Raw genomic sequence first — 12,459 nt, forward strand, 5'->3', positions numbered from 1 at the left:
CCGCCGACGCCGCTCGACCGACGACGCAGCGACGAGACGGATTCGTATTGGCGTCGGCCGCCCGCAGTGTACACCGTCCACAGCCGGCTCTTCTCATGCGCGACGCTACGATCGCTGCGCCTCGGCTCTGCAATCTCTCCCCACCGCCGTCATCGCCCTACCGTCGCCGGAGGCGCTCCACCTCACCCACGTCCCCGACGAGGAGGAGCATGTCCAGAGGCTCATCTCCGCATCCCCGCACCTCGCCGACCTAACCCTCGAGGCTGCGCCACGGTGAAAGTCGTCGCTCCTCGACAACAGCTGCCTCCGCCGACTTATCATCCCGTGCTGCCACAACCTTGCCACCGTCACCGTTGACGCGCAGAGCTGCACGCCTTCGAGTACCGTGGTGCCGTCCGAGGCAGCTCGTTCCTCTCGATTCGCGGCAACGGCGGCGGACTACCATCCATCAAGTCGTGCAAGATCGACGTATGCGCGGTCTGCGTCGAGAAGGAGGCCACGTCCGAAGAGGAGCTCGCCGCGCTCGGTTCGTTCCTCGCTGCCGTTCGCGTCCACCACGAAACGCCCGCAACTCCGCGCCGCCGCATGGGCTCGCTTCGTGGCCTCCGCCGGCGTTCCCCGGGCCGTCCGGCACCTCCAGATTGAACGGGCGTGTGGCCGCGCGACGACGACCCCGCCGCCGCCATCGCCACGACGTGCACAATTCTCCGGCGAGCCCCCGACCTTGAGCTCCCGACCCTATTCTTTGAACCAGCACCTCTTAAGTCCGGCTATAACAAATACCTTCACCGAAACGTAAGGTGTCGAAGTTCGTCGATGCGCACCATCTCGCACTACAACAAGTATGACACTGTCGATTACGAGACGGCGGCGATCCCGTCGTGCCTGGGGACCCGGTGAGGCATATCCGCCCGTGGCACTACCAAGGCGGTAGAGCGCAGAGGACGCTGGCCAGGTTCTTGCTCGCAACGCTCGGGTTCTTGAGGAGCTGTACTGCGAATTTGCAGAGGGACCGCTGTCGATCCAGACGAAATTGATGCGCGAGATGGAAGGATGGGTGGTGAACGTGGGGGCCAGCAAGGAGTTCCTTTGATGCGTGGTGCTGCTTGTGAATTGCAATCTAGCTTTTGGAATCGTGGTGATGTAATGAGTGGTTTTCTTCTGCCTCTTTTGGAAACGTGGTGAGTACGAGAGTTATTTTCGCATGGCGCCGTTTTGTTCTGCGCGTAAACGCACCCACCTGAAAGCCAGGCTGGCTCCAGCTAGCGAAACGAGCGCATGGATGATGGGTCTTGGCTCGCCTTGATGGCTTTCCTTCCTTCCCAACGCCTGCGCGTCGCGTTGGTGGATAGTAGTATACTATCTTTGACCCGCATGGATGGTTCCGTTGTTCGGTTTCACGGCCTTTTCTCGCACACACAAGCAGGGGGTCCGTCGCCTGGCGCCAGGCTGTACCTTCTGCGGCACGTTACGGATCATCCCCGCTTCTGCTTTCTTTGTGCCCTCGCCAAATCCAAGGACTAGTACCTCAATGCTACTGCTTCTGAACCGAAGCAAATTCAAGGACCGGTACGGTGATGGAACCAGAACAAGGAGATTTTTTTTAAAAAAAAATAGAGAGGAGCATCCAAAGATTTGGGCAAAAGAACTAGGGCAGGTAGAATCATCCCCCAATTAAGATGCATCGATCCAGATCTCACGCCCACGGATCCACTCACAGATGGAACCAGAACATATCATAATACATGAGAAGCATATATATATATATATAGTTACCTTTACTTGCCGGATGGATCAGTATGTTGACAAGACCTGGCTCTAGGACGACGGCTCCAGCAGCCTTCTCTTCACCACCATGGCCGGCGGCGTCGACGACGGTGAAGCATGGCGGGCTCCTCTCCTCTCCTCTCCTCGCCGAGCAAGAGTCAAAGTCTAAGTCACCCGTCACGCGTGAAGCCGACACGCGGCATGTGCCTATGGGGCTTGTACTTATAGACGAAAAGTCTAAGGTTTTCGAACGGTTCAAACTTTCGGAAAGGGAAAACAATAGGGCGGGAACAAGATGAAATTTCGGCCCCATGCATCGTTGAGAGCCTCTCTAATCTGATCGTCGCTCGTTAGGATCTCTGATCTGGGAAGAATGGGTGGCCCAGATACATGATCCCACGGATCGGTGACGTGTAAGGTCAATTAATTGCATGGAATTGACTGCTCTACCATATTCAGCTGCCCCGAAATAAACGCTGCGGCTGAATACCATGGGTAATCCTACCTCACATGCCGTGTTTAGTTGGAGGAATTAATACTCCCTCCATACCGGATTAGAAAGCAAATTTACAATCGCAGCGGGACCAAGGCAGGTGTTGATTGGCTCCAAATAGCTGTTAATCCTTCCGCTAATTTAGATTTGGGAACCGAACCGTTCCCGGCCGAGGAGGCCCACGCGCGAGTTACTCCTCCTTCCCTGCATGCAAACTCTTTGGTTTCACAATGCATGCAACACCATATTCACACCACATGCAACCGGTTGGAGGAATTATATGGAAGAAAAAGAAAAGGATGGGAGTGAATTTAGGAGGGCAGCCCCACGTCTGATCCATTTAATTGTGCGAGCTAATTACGGAATTTGCCTAACAAAACGATTCTTCTTCAAATCACAAATTTTCCTTCTAATCCGGTATGGAGGGAGTAGCTAGGAAATGTGAATTAAAGGGTAGTACGAGAGTTCAAGTCTCCCACGTTTGTTTCAAGTAAGGGGAGTTGAGGTGGGCAGAGCCAATGAAATTAAGTTGCAGTAGCACTCCGTAATTCAAGTGCAGATTGGGAATTGATATAAAAAAAATATACTGAAACTCCTCAATTCGCACTAGATGCAATAGGAAAACTATGGGATCTAGGCAATCACTGATTTGGTGAGTGGCGCTAATTTTGTTCCCATAATCCACTGCCCCGAAATAAACGCTATGGCTGAATACTAGGGAAATCCTATCTTACAGGGGTGTGCTTTGTTGGAGATAATTAATATACTTACAAGGGAATATGAATAAAAGGGTAGTAGTAGGAGCGTTCAAGGGTCTCGCGTTTGTTTCAAGGATTGAGAGTTGAGGTGGGCAGATGCAATAAACTTAAGTTGCAGTAGTAGTACTCCGTAATTCAAGTGGATCTTGGGAATTGATGGAATAAATACAGAAACTCATTAGTTTGTACCAGATGTAATAGGAAAAACTATGGGACCTAGTCAATCACTGATTTGGTGAGTAGGGCTAATTTTGTTCCATCCTTGATTGGGGCCTCAAATTAGGGGAGTCCAACCATGGGACCTAGGCAATAACTGATTTGGTGAGTAAATCACTACCAGATTTTTCCTAGGATTTCAGAGAAAAATTTGTTCTATGTTACGTTGTTTTACTAAAATAGAAAAGGCATCTTCGTCCTTGTTTTTCTGATGAAACAACCAGCTAGATGCATAGGAGCGATGGAAATTTGCAGCCATGATCCTGGTACCACAAGTCGTCAACACCTACAATGCAGCCGACTCCACGTATTGGATCACAAGATCATTTCTATGCTGCTATTTACACGCAGCAGGTATTGGCCGTGGGATTTTTTTATAGCTCATTAAGCAACTGTGACATGTTAATCAACAAAAAGAATTGAAATTTTGACAACACTATCCCTTACACACAACGAGTACTGTCACGCGTAAGCCGCACGAGGTATGTAACTAGGGGCCTTATATTTATAGAGGAAAAACCTGAGGTTTTGAAACAGTTCAAACTTCAAGAGAGACAAAACAGTAGGGCGGGAAAAATATGAAATTTCGGCTCTATTTTCAATCCGTGACGTCGACGATCTATTAATTGGATGAGAGTGTTTTACGATGGAACATTTCCAGTGCCCCGGGAATAAATGTTATGCCTACCTATTTTCACGGGACGGGATGGGAAATCCTATCACCACCAACAAATAAAACCGCATGCCCTACTGTTGAACCCCCAGAATTCAGCGTTCCCTGTGACTAGTGGGTATAGGAAAAGGCTAAGGTTTTGGAACAGTTCAAACTTTCAGAGAGGCAAAACAGTTTGGTGGGAAGAAGATAAAATTTTGGTTCCATCGATGAGGGATCGACTCTCAAATCTGTTCATTGCATGTTAGAATTAGGAACACATGAGAAAGATGGATGGTCGAGATACATTATCCCAGGGATTGGTGACATTGACAATCAATTCTTCAACTGCCTTTCGTCCGGCGTATTAAGCTCCCATGATTTTTCACCGCGACAAAGGTGGACTTGCATTGGGCAACTAATCTGTTTCTCTCCCTAATTTTCTCCAATCAGCCCGCACCTATCTCACGGTTAATGGAGTGACTCATCCCTGTTAGTTAGGGGATGCAACAGAGCGGCATTCACTCCTCAAATCGTTTTCATCCCCATGCATGCGCAACTAACCAAGCAGAAAATTGCGGAAGTTAGGAGCGGTGGAGAGGAATTAGAGTGAGGAGTTAATCCAAATTTAATGCTAACTCAACCTTAGAGAATGTAAATTAATGGAAAAGATAGATTTTGGTCGCCTTGGTTGGTTCCGGTTCGGTTTGATATAGTAGTATGACGCGTTATCAGAGAAACTACAATACACAGCAACATTGGTACAAAATCTTGGCCGCGACGGGTGCCTGAAACAGAATGCTAGCAGTGGAATATCGGCCAGCATCTCCCTTGTCCAGCCGGACACATCTAGTCTATATCCCTTCCTCCAGGCCACCTCTGTTTCTCCCTCATTGCTGTTGTCGCCGCTACTTCAGGGCAGCCACGTGCACAACTCTCCATTCCTTCTCTCTACTTGTTCGTCGACCGCTCCATGCACCACTGCTCCTCCGGCGTCGTGTCAGTCCCAACCGGCTATCTACCAACGCAGGTCCAAGAACAAGGCTCCGTCGGCGTCTCGTTTGTCCATTCGCCACCACCTGCATGCACAACAACAAATCAGAAGGCATCAACAAAATGAGATAATGACTGGAGGGTGTTCCTTCGAGATGAGCTACACACATTGTTTCTTACACAATCGTACCAAATAAATAAATAAAATGGCAACAACAATATGACCCTCCTTTCTCTCTTTCTTTACATGCATGAGCATTCAGTCAAGAACATGGAACTAATATCCAAGCTAACCACTTAACATGTATCAAAACACACATCAACAGCCTTACTTAAACACACAAAAATTATTGGTTTCCTTCCAAAATGCTACAACCTACTCCAAACGCATTCCAAGCAACTCCAAGGGACATGTGCTACCAAAGGATAATAACAACAAGAGAGTTTCTTCAACTTCTAATCAGCAACCAACCAAAGTAAAATACATTTGCATGTGATGATCAAGCTTTGATACTAATTCATCAAGCCAACAATTTTCAAATCATTCAGGATATAGAGAAAGACAACATCAACAGCTTAGACATACTTCAAACAAAAATATGCATTGGGTCGCAAAACTTGTTTATCCCTATCTATTTAGACATGGCATCAATGACCTCACCTGAATAGCTTGTAGCCGAGGCAGAGCATCACCACCGCGGTTGCGTCGCGGACCAAGGCCGGGTAGTCGAAGCCAAGGGCCGGCTGTGGCTAGTACAGCAGCAGCTCGTAAATGGCAATCGCATGCAGCGATGAGGAGGTAGCAAATGAAAGTCAGTCAAAAAAACACCCTTTGCACTAAATCAGTTAGTAGTGAACCATAAGAAGGTACAGTTTGGACAAGAGTTGACAAAGGACTGAAATTGGGACTTCGTACAAACAATGGAACTCTGGATTTGGGAGCCCAATTCGACAACTCATTATGTGAACCAAGATGAAGGTGCTATGATTGGTGAAATAGCAGAAAAATGAACCATAAAATAAAAGAGATCATGCCAAATAAGACATCATGGCTAATTGGGTTATACTGGTAAAGATGTTACACTTTTGCTTACACGCATAATCAATGCCCCAAAATAGAGTTGAACTATCTGTGATGCAAGTACTCAAATTTGGAAAATGAGGAAATCATGTGGAACTTCAAAATGACCAAGCTTATCTAAAACTCACTAAAATGGATGCACCTTAACATCATGCATAATCATCCTTTCTACCATAAAATAAATGATCTACAGGCAGAAAACAAACCTTTGTTGACATTGCACCCAAAATTGTTGTTCTACTACAGTGGATCTACTAAACGGCCCTGTAAACATTTATGTACATTGTTTATTCTTGCACTATAATTGTTGAATGCTTCCTCGATCCTTATAAAAAAAGAAGAAAGATAAATAGAAAGTTAACAGGAAAAGTAACAATACTATGAGCTTGAATAGGAGGCATACATAACTAGGAATGAATTCTTGGGAATAGTGGATGGTAAAGATCCACCAAACAAGTAGTAAAAGTTAAACCTTCAGACTGAGCTAACAAAGAAACTACTAGTAAAGGCTTTTCGTAGTAGAGATTCATTGCCAATACTCTATAAATATCAAGTCTAGGAAGATTAAGACTTTCATGACCATGCTGCAGATAGCATTCAACATGACTAGCTTAGCTAGAAAACTGAAGGAACTACCAAAGCATAGCATTTATTGTTTCATCAGCATTTTAACTGAGAACCAGATTTTTGCATATTTTGTCTTGCAAATTAAGCATTCCAGTACGACAGGCCATGCATAGCCTAGATAGTGAACTGAACAAAACATTTGAACATGGCAGGATTATACTTCTGCAAAAATCATACGGAGACAGCAACGAGTACAAATGTGAACATTGATCAGCATGAACTAAGAAAACTATCTTACGTATTATGGCGTAAAGAATATGATGATCAATCTTAAATGAATAGATGCATCAAGTCCAATCCTAAATGATGATCATTCTTTCAGCAACACTAATCCTAAACAAAGCTCAATAGTTATCTAAATATTTGATTGACATAATTACACCATGAAGGACCATGTAGACGAACACAAGCCATAAATAGCGAAGATAGTATAACCTTGGTACTGTATAAAACAGGCCACACGGGTCGTAAGTCGTAAAAATAGGCAGTACGTTTTTACTCTTCACCTTCACTTCCTGGGAATGGTTCACCTAGTTGACATGCCACCAAACAGTTCAAATATATGATCTAATCAAAGTTCCATAGCTGTAGATAAACAACCTCAAATCCCATCCTAGAACTCAGAACCGAATCTCAGAGTATGTAATTTAGCCACTTGAGCCTTGTTCCTACTCACCAATACTAATGCAACAACACAATCACTGTCCCACACAAAACATACATATGTTATCCAGTGCAGAAGCGTCACCTTTTCAGTGAATAGATAAACACACCAGGAAATTGGGAGAGCGCATTACATAATGCCAGTCAATGGACAAAGTAAACCAGTAAAAAAGTTGATGTACAAGAGAGCCAGGATAAGCTTATCTTCATCAACAATGAATTATACATAAATAAACATTCTTAAAATTGTAGCCTTTTTGTTCCCTGTTTTGATTCTGTATAGACTTACATTTCCAATCAAGCTATGCATCTAGAGATGTATATTTGAATTTGCTTGAAAAGCCAAAAACATGAAAGAATTTATCAAATTTGAGTTGGAAAGGGAGAAGAAATTTTCCATTTCTTGGATTGAAATACAAGCATACCAGGCAAAGAAAGAAAGAAATAAAAACACATGTTTCAGAATCCATTGGGTGGTCCAAAAACCATATGCAACAAGTAGGTACCTTGTACTAGAAGCATTCACAATAGTAAAAGTACCAGCATTCTCCTTAAAACTTTGTCAAGGCTTCTTTAGTTTCACTAGATCAAACTACGGTACATAAAATACTTATATTAAATAGTAGCATTCTCACATAAAATAAATTTAAAACTACATATCACGAAGTAGACAAATCGAGTTCACCTCCTTTTAGTCTCCGACAGAACACAAGTCTGAACCCAAATCAGTTTCGAATGTTTGTGAAAACCATGGTATAGTACTTGCATGAAACGAGCTCAAATCAAGAACAGATTCAACCAAAATAGGCAAAGGACTTAAATTCATCAGAGGGGAAAAATAGAAAAAGCTTTTAAATTTAGCCGTCAATCACCATAAGATCAAATAATACAACCTCAAATTATCCATAAGTTCAAATTTCAGGCCACAAGAAGAAACCTAACCAAGCTGGTTCGCAATTTGATAAGAAAAATGAAACAACGAATAATTCAAAGGAAAGACAATAAACTCAAGCACCTTTACTGCAAGAAAGGTAAACAAGAGGACCGTATTATCTCCTGATTTTCAATTCCCAAAGTAAATCTAACACCGGCACAAACACACTCAATATTCACACCCGACGAAAGTCTTCGAAGACCACAAGGAGAGGGCAAATAAGTCAAAATTTTGACAAATAGAATACCTAACAATACCAGCAACACATCACACAGAAATCAACCTTGTGTGCAGCAAAACTTGCGGAGAATGACCAGCCCAAAAAAGCAAAAAATCATCAGAGAAGGCAGCGTGAGGCAAATACATGACATTAGAGCCTTGGCAATGTCTGAAAACTAATTAACTTCACGTTGTGCAGAGGTCCAAAGATACCATGTATTACCGCGGAGACCTTATCTTCTACGATGCTTCTGTAGGGTTGCAGCTTCTCTTTAAGATAATCCTGCACATGACATAATTCAATTTGTAAAGATAAAGGAAGCCGATTTTTTTGTTGGCACTGAGATATAAAAATAAAGGTCAATATAAACAAGCACTAATGCCAAGCAAAATAGTTGTACTTTTTCAGTCAGTAAATAGCAACTCCATAGTTAGTATTATTCAGTGAAGGCCTTAAACACAAAAGAAATAACCTATGTAAAGCATTAATAACTTACTAAGCACATTAAGATAAGAAAGCAACCATCGTCGTAAATGACAGCCGACAAGTGAATATATACAATCAATAAAAAGGTGATATTGACCTATGAGTTGTGGACATTTCATTATCTGGGCAAGAAAGGGATATCATCGTTATTTATGATGCAACCAGAAGAGCTACGGCTTATTTGATTAGAAGAACTACATCATAATATGCATTATGCATTACCGCTGATACAAAAGGCATAACTTGAATTCTCATGCTCCTGGAATTGAAATTAGAATTCAGTGAGTAGATGTTGCTATATACAGAAAACCCCATTAACAAAAGCAAGACAGAGTCTAAGCTTTCAATTAAATAGTAAAATCCGTGGTGGTACAAATTACATGCCAAACTGTGCCAAAACCGTTTCGGACAATTTTGGTGTGAACACAAGTGTTTGAAAGCCAAACTTTTATGCCACCTACATAGATGCAGATAGAGCTCCTCTTTCTAAGGATATACACAAAAGATGGAGAGAAAGAACCACAGAAACAAATCTATGACGATCTCTCATAATGCAAACCCACAGATTTAGAAGTCAAAAAAAAGAATCATCATGTTCTTCAAACCATATTATTCACTTCCACTTCAACTCCACATGATATAAATTAGATTGAAAAGACCGCGTAATAATTACACAAAAACCAAAAGATCTAGAGGGGATTTTGTTGCTGTTTGCCGCAGGATTAATTAGAAATCTCAAGACCAAATGCAAACACTATATAAACTGTTTCCCTGACCCAAGTCTTTTACAAATATTCAAAGCTATAACTCTGCATCTAGCTAAGACATGTCAAGAAAGGAGCACCGCTGATGAAAGAATGAATGAATCACATAACGTGAAGTGTCAAGCATCTGTAGTACAAACAAAAATTACATGACGAGTTTGCAATACATTGGACAAAGAGAATTGACTAGAAAAAAGTCACAGCAAGGCTTGTATGCATCTTACTGAATAAATGAAAAAGCAGAGGAGTTAATTACTGCTTCCTCGGTTGATAGCAAGGTATCTACCGACCTAGCATCAATGCATAATTGCATATACGTATCTACTAAGTTGTGCAAGCACCAGGGCCAGGAAACAACACCTATCTATGTTTTAACCGAAGCAACTCCACAAAAGACGCAGATAATCTAGTAGGACTAGTAAGTACCGCACATGACAAAATTCCATCATATTCAGGCCGCGGACATTAGGAGAGGAACCACTAGATATACAGATGCAAGATACAATAAATCCAAACAACGACGATGACGACGACGACTAGCCATCATCATCAAGCTACGTAGTAACAACCAACCAACATTCATAGTCTAGCAAGAGAGGAAAAGGCGGCAGTAGAGACGAGTCAACCTTGGTAGCAGCAAGCCGTAGCAGTATCTGCAGTTCCCGTCGTCGTCATCGTCCGAGTGGTAGGTAGAGCAACTGAGCAAGCCGTCGCCCCTCGCCGCCGCCTCGAGCTGCACCACCATCGATCCATCCGTCCCAAGCTTCTCCTACTCCTAGGGATTTCACCCAACACACACGCATATGCAGAGAGAGAGAGAGAGAGAGAGAGAGAGAAAAACGCAGCACTCCATTAGCACGAGAGGAAGGGGCATGGGGTGAAGGGATCGCTAGCAGGATGGGCCACCGTGGTGCTCACCTCACCGGCTTGTGGAGGCGGCCGGCAGGGGTCCGGTGAGTAGGATAGTGGCGCGGTGGCTGGGTGAACTGAAGCGGCCTTGGTTCTCCGGATGGGCGGCGTGGCGGGGCAGGGCAGGAGCTCGCCGATGGAGGCGTGCCCAGGTGATGAACGTCTTCCCGGAGCGCGGCGCTGACGGTGAAGGACCCCCAGAGGACGGCGGGCGGAGATGGAGTTGGCCTCCGGGCGCAATGAAGGACGCGAGGGTGGAGGTCGACGGCCGGTTGTTGACGGCGCGGAGGTGGGTCGCATTCGCCGGCGAGGATCGAGGCGTGGGTGGTTGGGGATTCTGGATGGAGAGGTGCGGTGTGCGTTGCGTGATTTTCATTTTCCTTTTCCTTCCTTTTCTTTGATTGATTGATACGGGAGAGTGTTTATTCATCCCACGAACCCGCTCTTTTGCATTTATTTACCTCCCAAAAATGATTCCTGGCATTACTTAACTTGCCTCCTTATGTGATGGATGATTTTGGCTGGAGGAATCAATCGAGAAGGAGTGTTTATTCACCCCCACGCGACCCGCTCTTTCTTTATTTTTCTGCCAAAATGATGCGAGACATTAATTAACTTGCCTTGTTATTATGTCAAATTTGGTGTGTGTCGCAAGCGTACATATATACAAGGACACCAACCAAAAATAAGTGCGGGCATGTACCAACTACCTAGATCCTTCACCTTCATGTACGACTCACCATGAGCCATTCTCCCCGCTATATTAATATAGCACTCCATCGATACAACATAGGATCCATTGCTGGGGCAAACAGCACAAAGCAAGCCCAAAAGAAAACACAAAAGAAAGAAAAGAGAAACTAATGCCGAAAGGGCTAGATCAACGAAAACGGAGATGCCTCACAACCGCTGCGCCCGCCGGATAATGCCCACCACGCTCCTAGCACTCTGAAGTTCCGCGTACCAAGCAACACCTTCAAGAAGGGGTGCGACGACGACGCCACTGCTGCCCAGAGTAGTCCTAGGGTTTCCCCCGGTACACGCGAGGACAAGGAAACAGGGCTTCACCCAACGCCCTTCAAGAAGGAAGAGTGGCGCCCACGGGCGTCACCGCGTCGGTGCCGGCAATGCCGACAGGGATTTCTCCCGACCCTCGCAACCTTGCCTTGGACACTCCATCGTGCTCCACCACACTCGCCACCCACCACCATGCGCCACCACAGCCTTGCAAGCACCACCGCCGTCTCACTGTGACCAACGAAGCGGGGTCATCACGAATAGGACGAGCCAACCGGGAGCGCGAGGCAGCCACGCCGGAGGAACCACCTCCACTGCCACCTGCGGACACCGACCGGATGCGGCGACCGGAACACACCAGGCCCACCTGGCCCTGCCGAGCCCGAGCGGGCTCGTGAAGTTCCTGTCTATGCGCTGCAGTGTACGCGCCGCCGACATCGCCGCCCCGAGCTCCGGCCTTCCCTTCGTCCGCCTAGAGGAGCACCACGGGGCAGGGAGCCGGCCCTCCCGGACCCAGATGGGGCCCGAAGGGCCCAGATCTGGGCCAGGCAGGTGGAGCCCCGAGCCACCGCGCCGTCCCGAGGCCAAAGAGCCTCGCCACCACGTCGTCGTCACCCGCCGCCGCGCCGCTAAGGAGGAAACGCCGCCGCCGAAACCGCTCCGACCTGGGAGCACTGCCACCAGACGAGGAGACCCCGCGTCTCCCCTTCTTATGCGCGGGGAAGAGCAGCTCCGGGTTGTCGCCGGGTTGTCGCGGTGTCGTCTCCCTAGCCACTGAATATTGTGGCCCGGCCCGCTCCTCCAAGCGTGCTGGCCGCCACCGTAATTCCTTCACGCGGGTTGTCCGTTGCCGCCGTAATTCCTCTAGACACTCTGGCC

The 12,459-nt window shown here is 46.0% G+C and overlaps 1 long non-coding RNA gene across 2 annotated transcripts; it reads right to left on the bottom strand.

Annotated features, from left to right (window-relative positions):
- Positions 1-4,513: 4,513 nt before the first annotated feature.
- LOC127340830 (uncharacterized) lies at positions 4,514-10,988 on the bottom strand. Of its 2 annotated transcripts, none has more exons than XR_011754719.1 (4): positions 10,573-10,988; positions 10,281-10,423; positions 5,541-8,686; positions 4,514-4,965 (listed from the first exon to the last, which is right to left on the bottom strand). It is a non-coding gene; the product is annotated as an uncharacterized lncRNA (long non-coding RNA). The 2 variants fall into 2 exon arrangements; XR_011754718.1 differs by having other exon boundaries at positions 10,281-10,429.
- Between the last annotated feature and the right edge of the window lie 1,471 nt (positions 10,989-12,459).

Source organism: Lolium perenne, chromosome 3 (genome assembly GCF_019359855.2).
Source record: "Lolium perenne isolate Kyuss_39 chromosome 3, Kyuss_2.0, whole genome shotgun sequence".
NCBI lineage: Eukaryota > Viridiplantae > Streptophyta > Magnoliopsida > Poales > Poaceae > Lolium > Lolium perenne.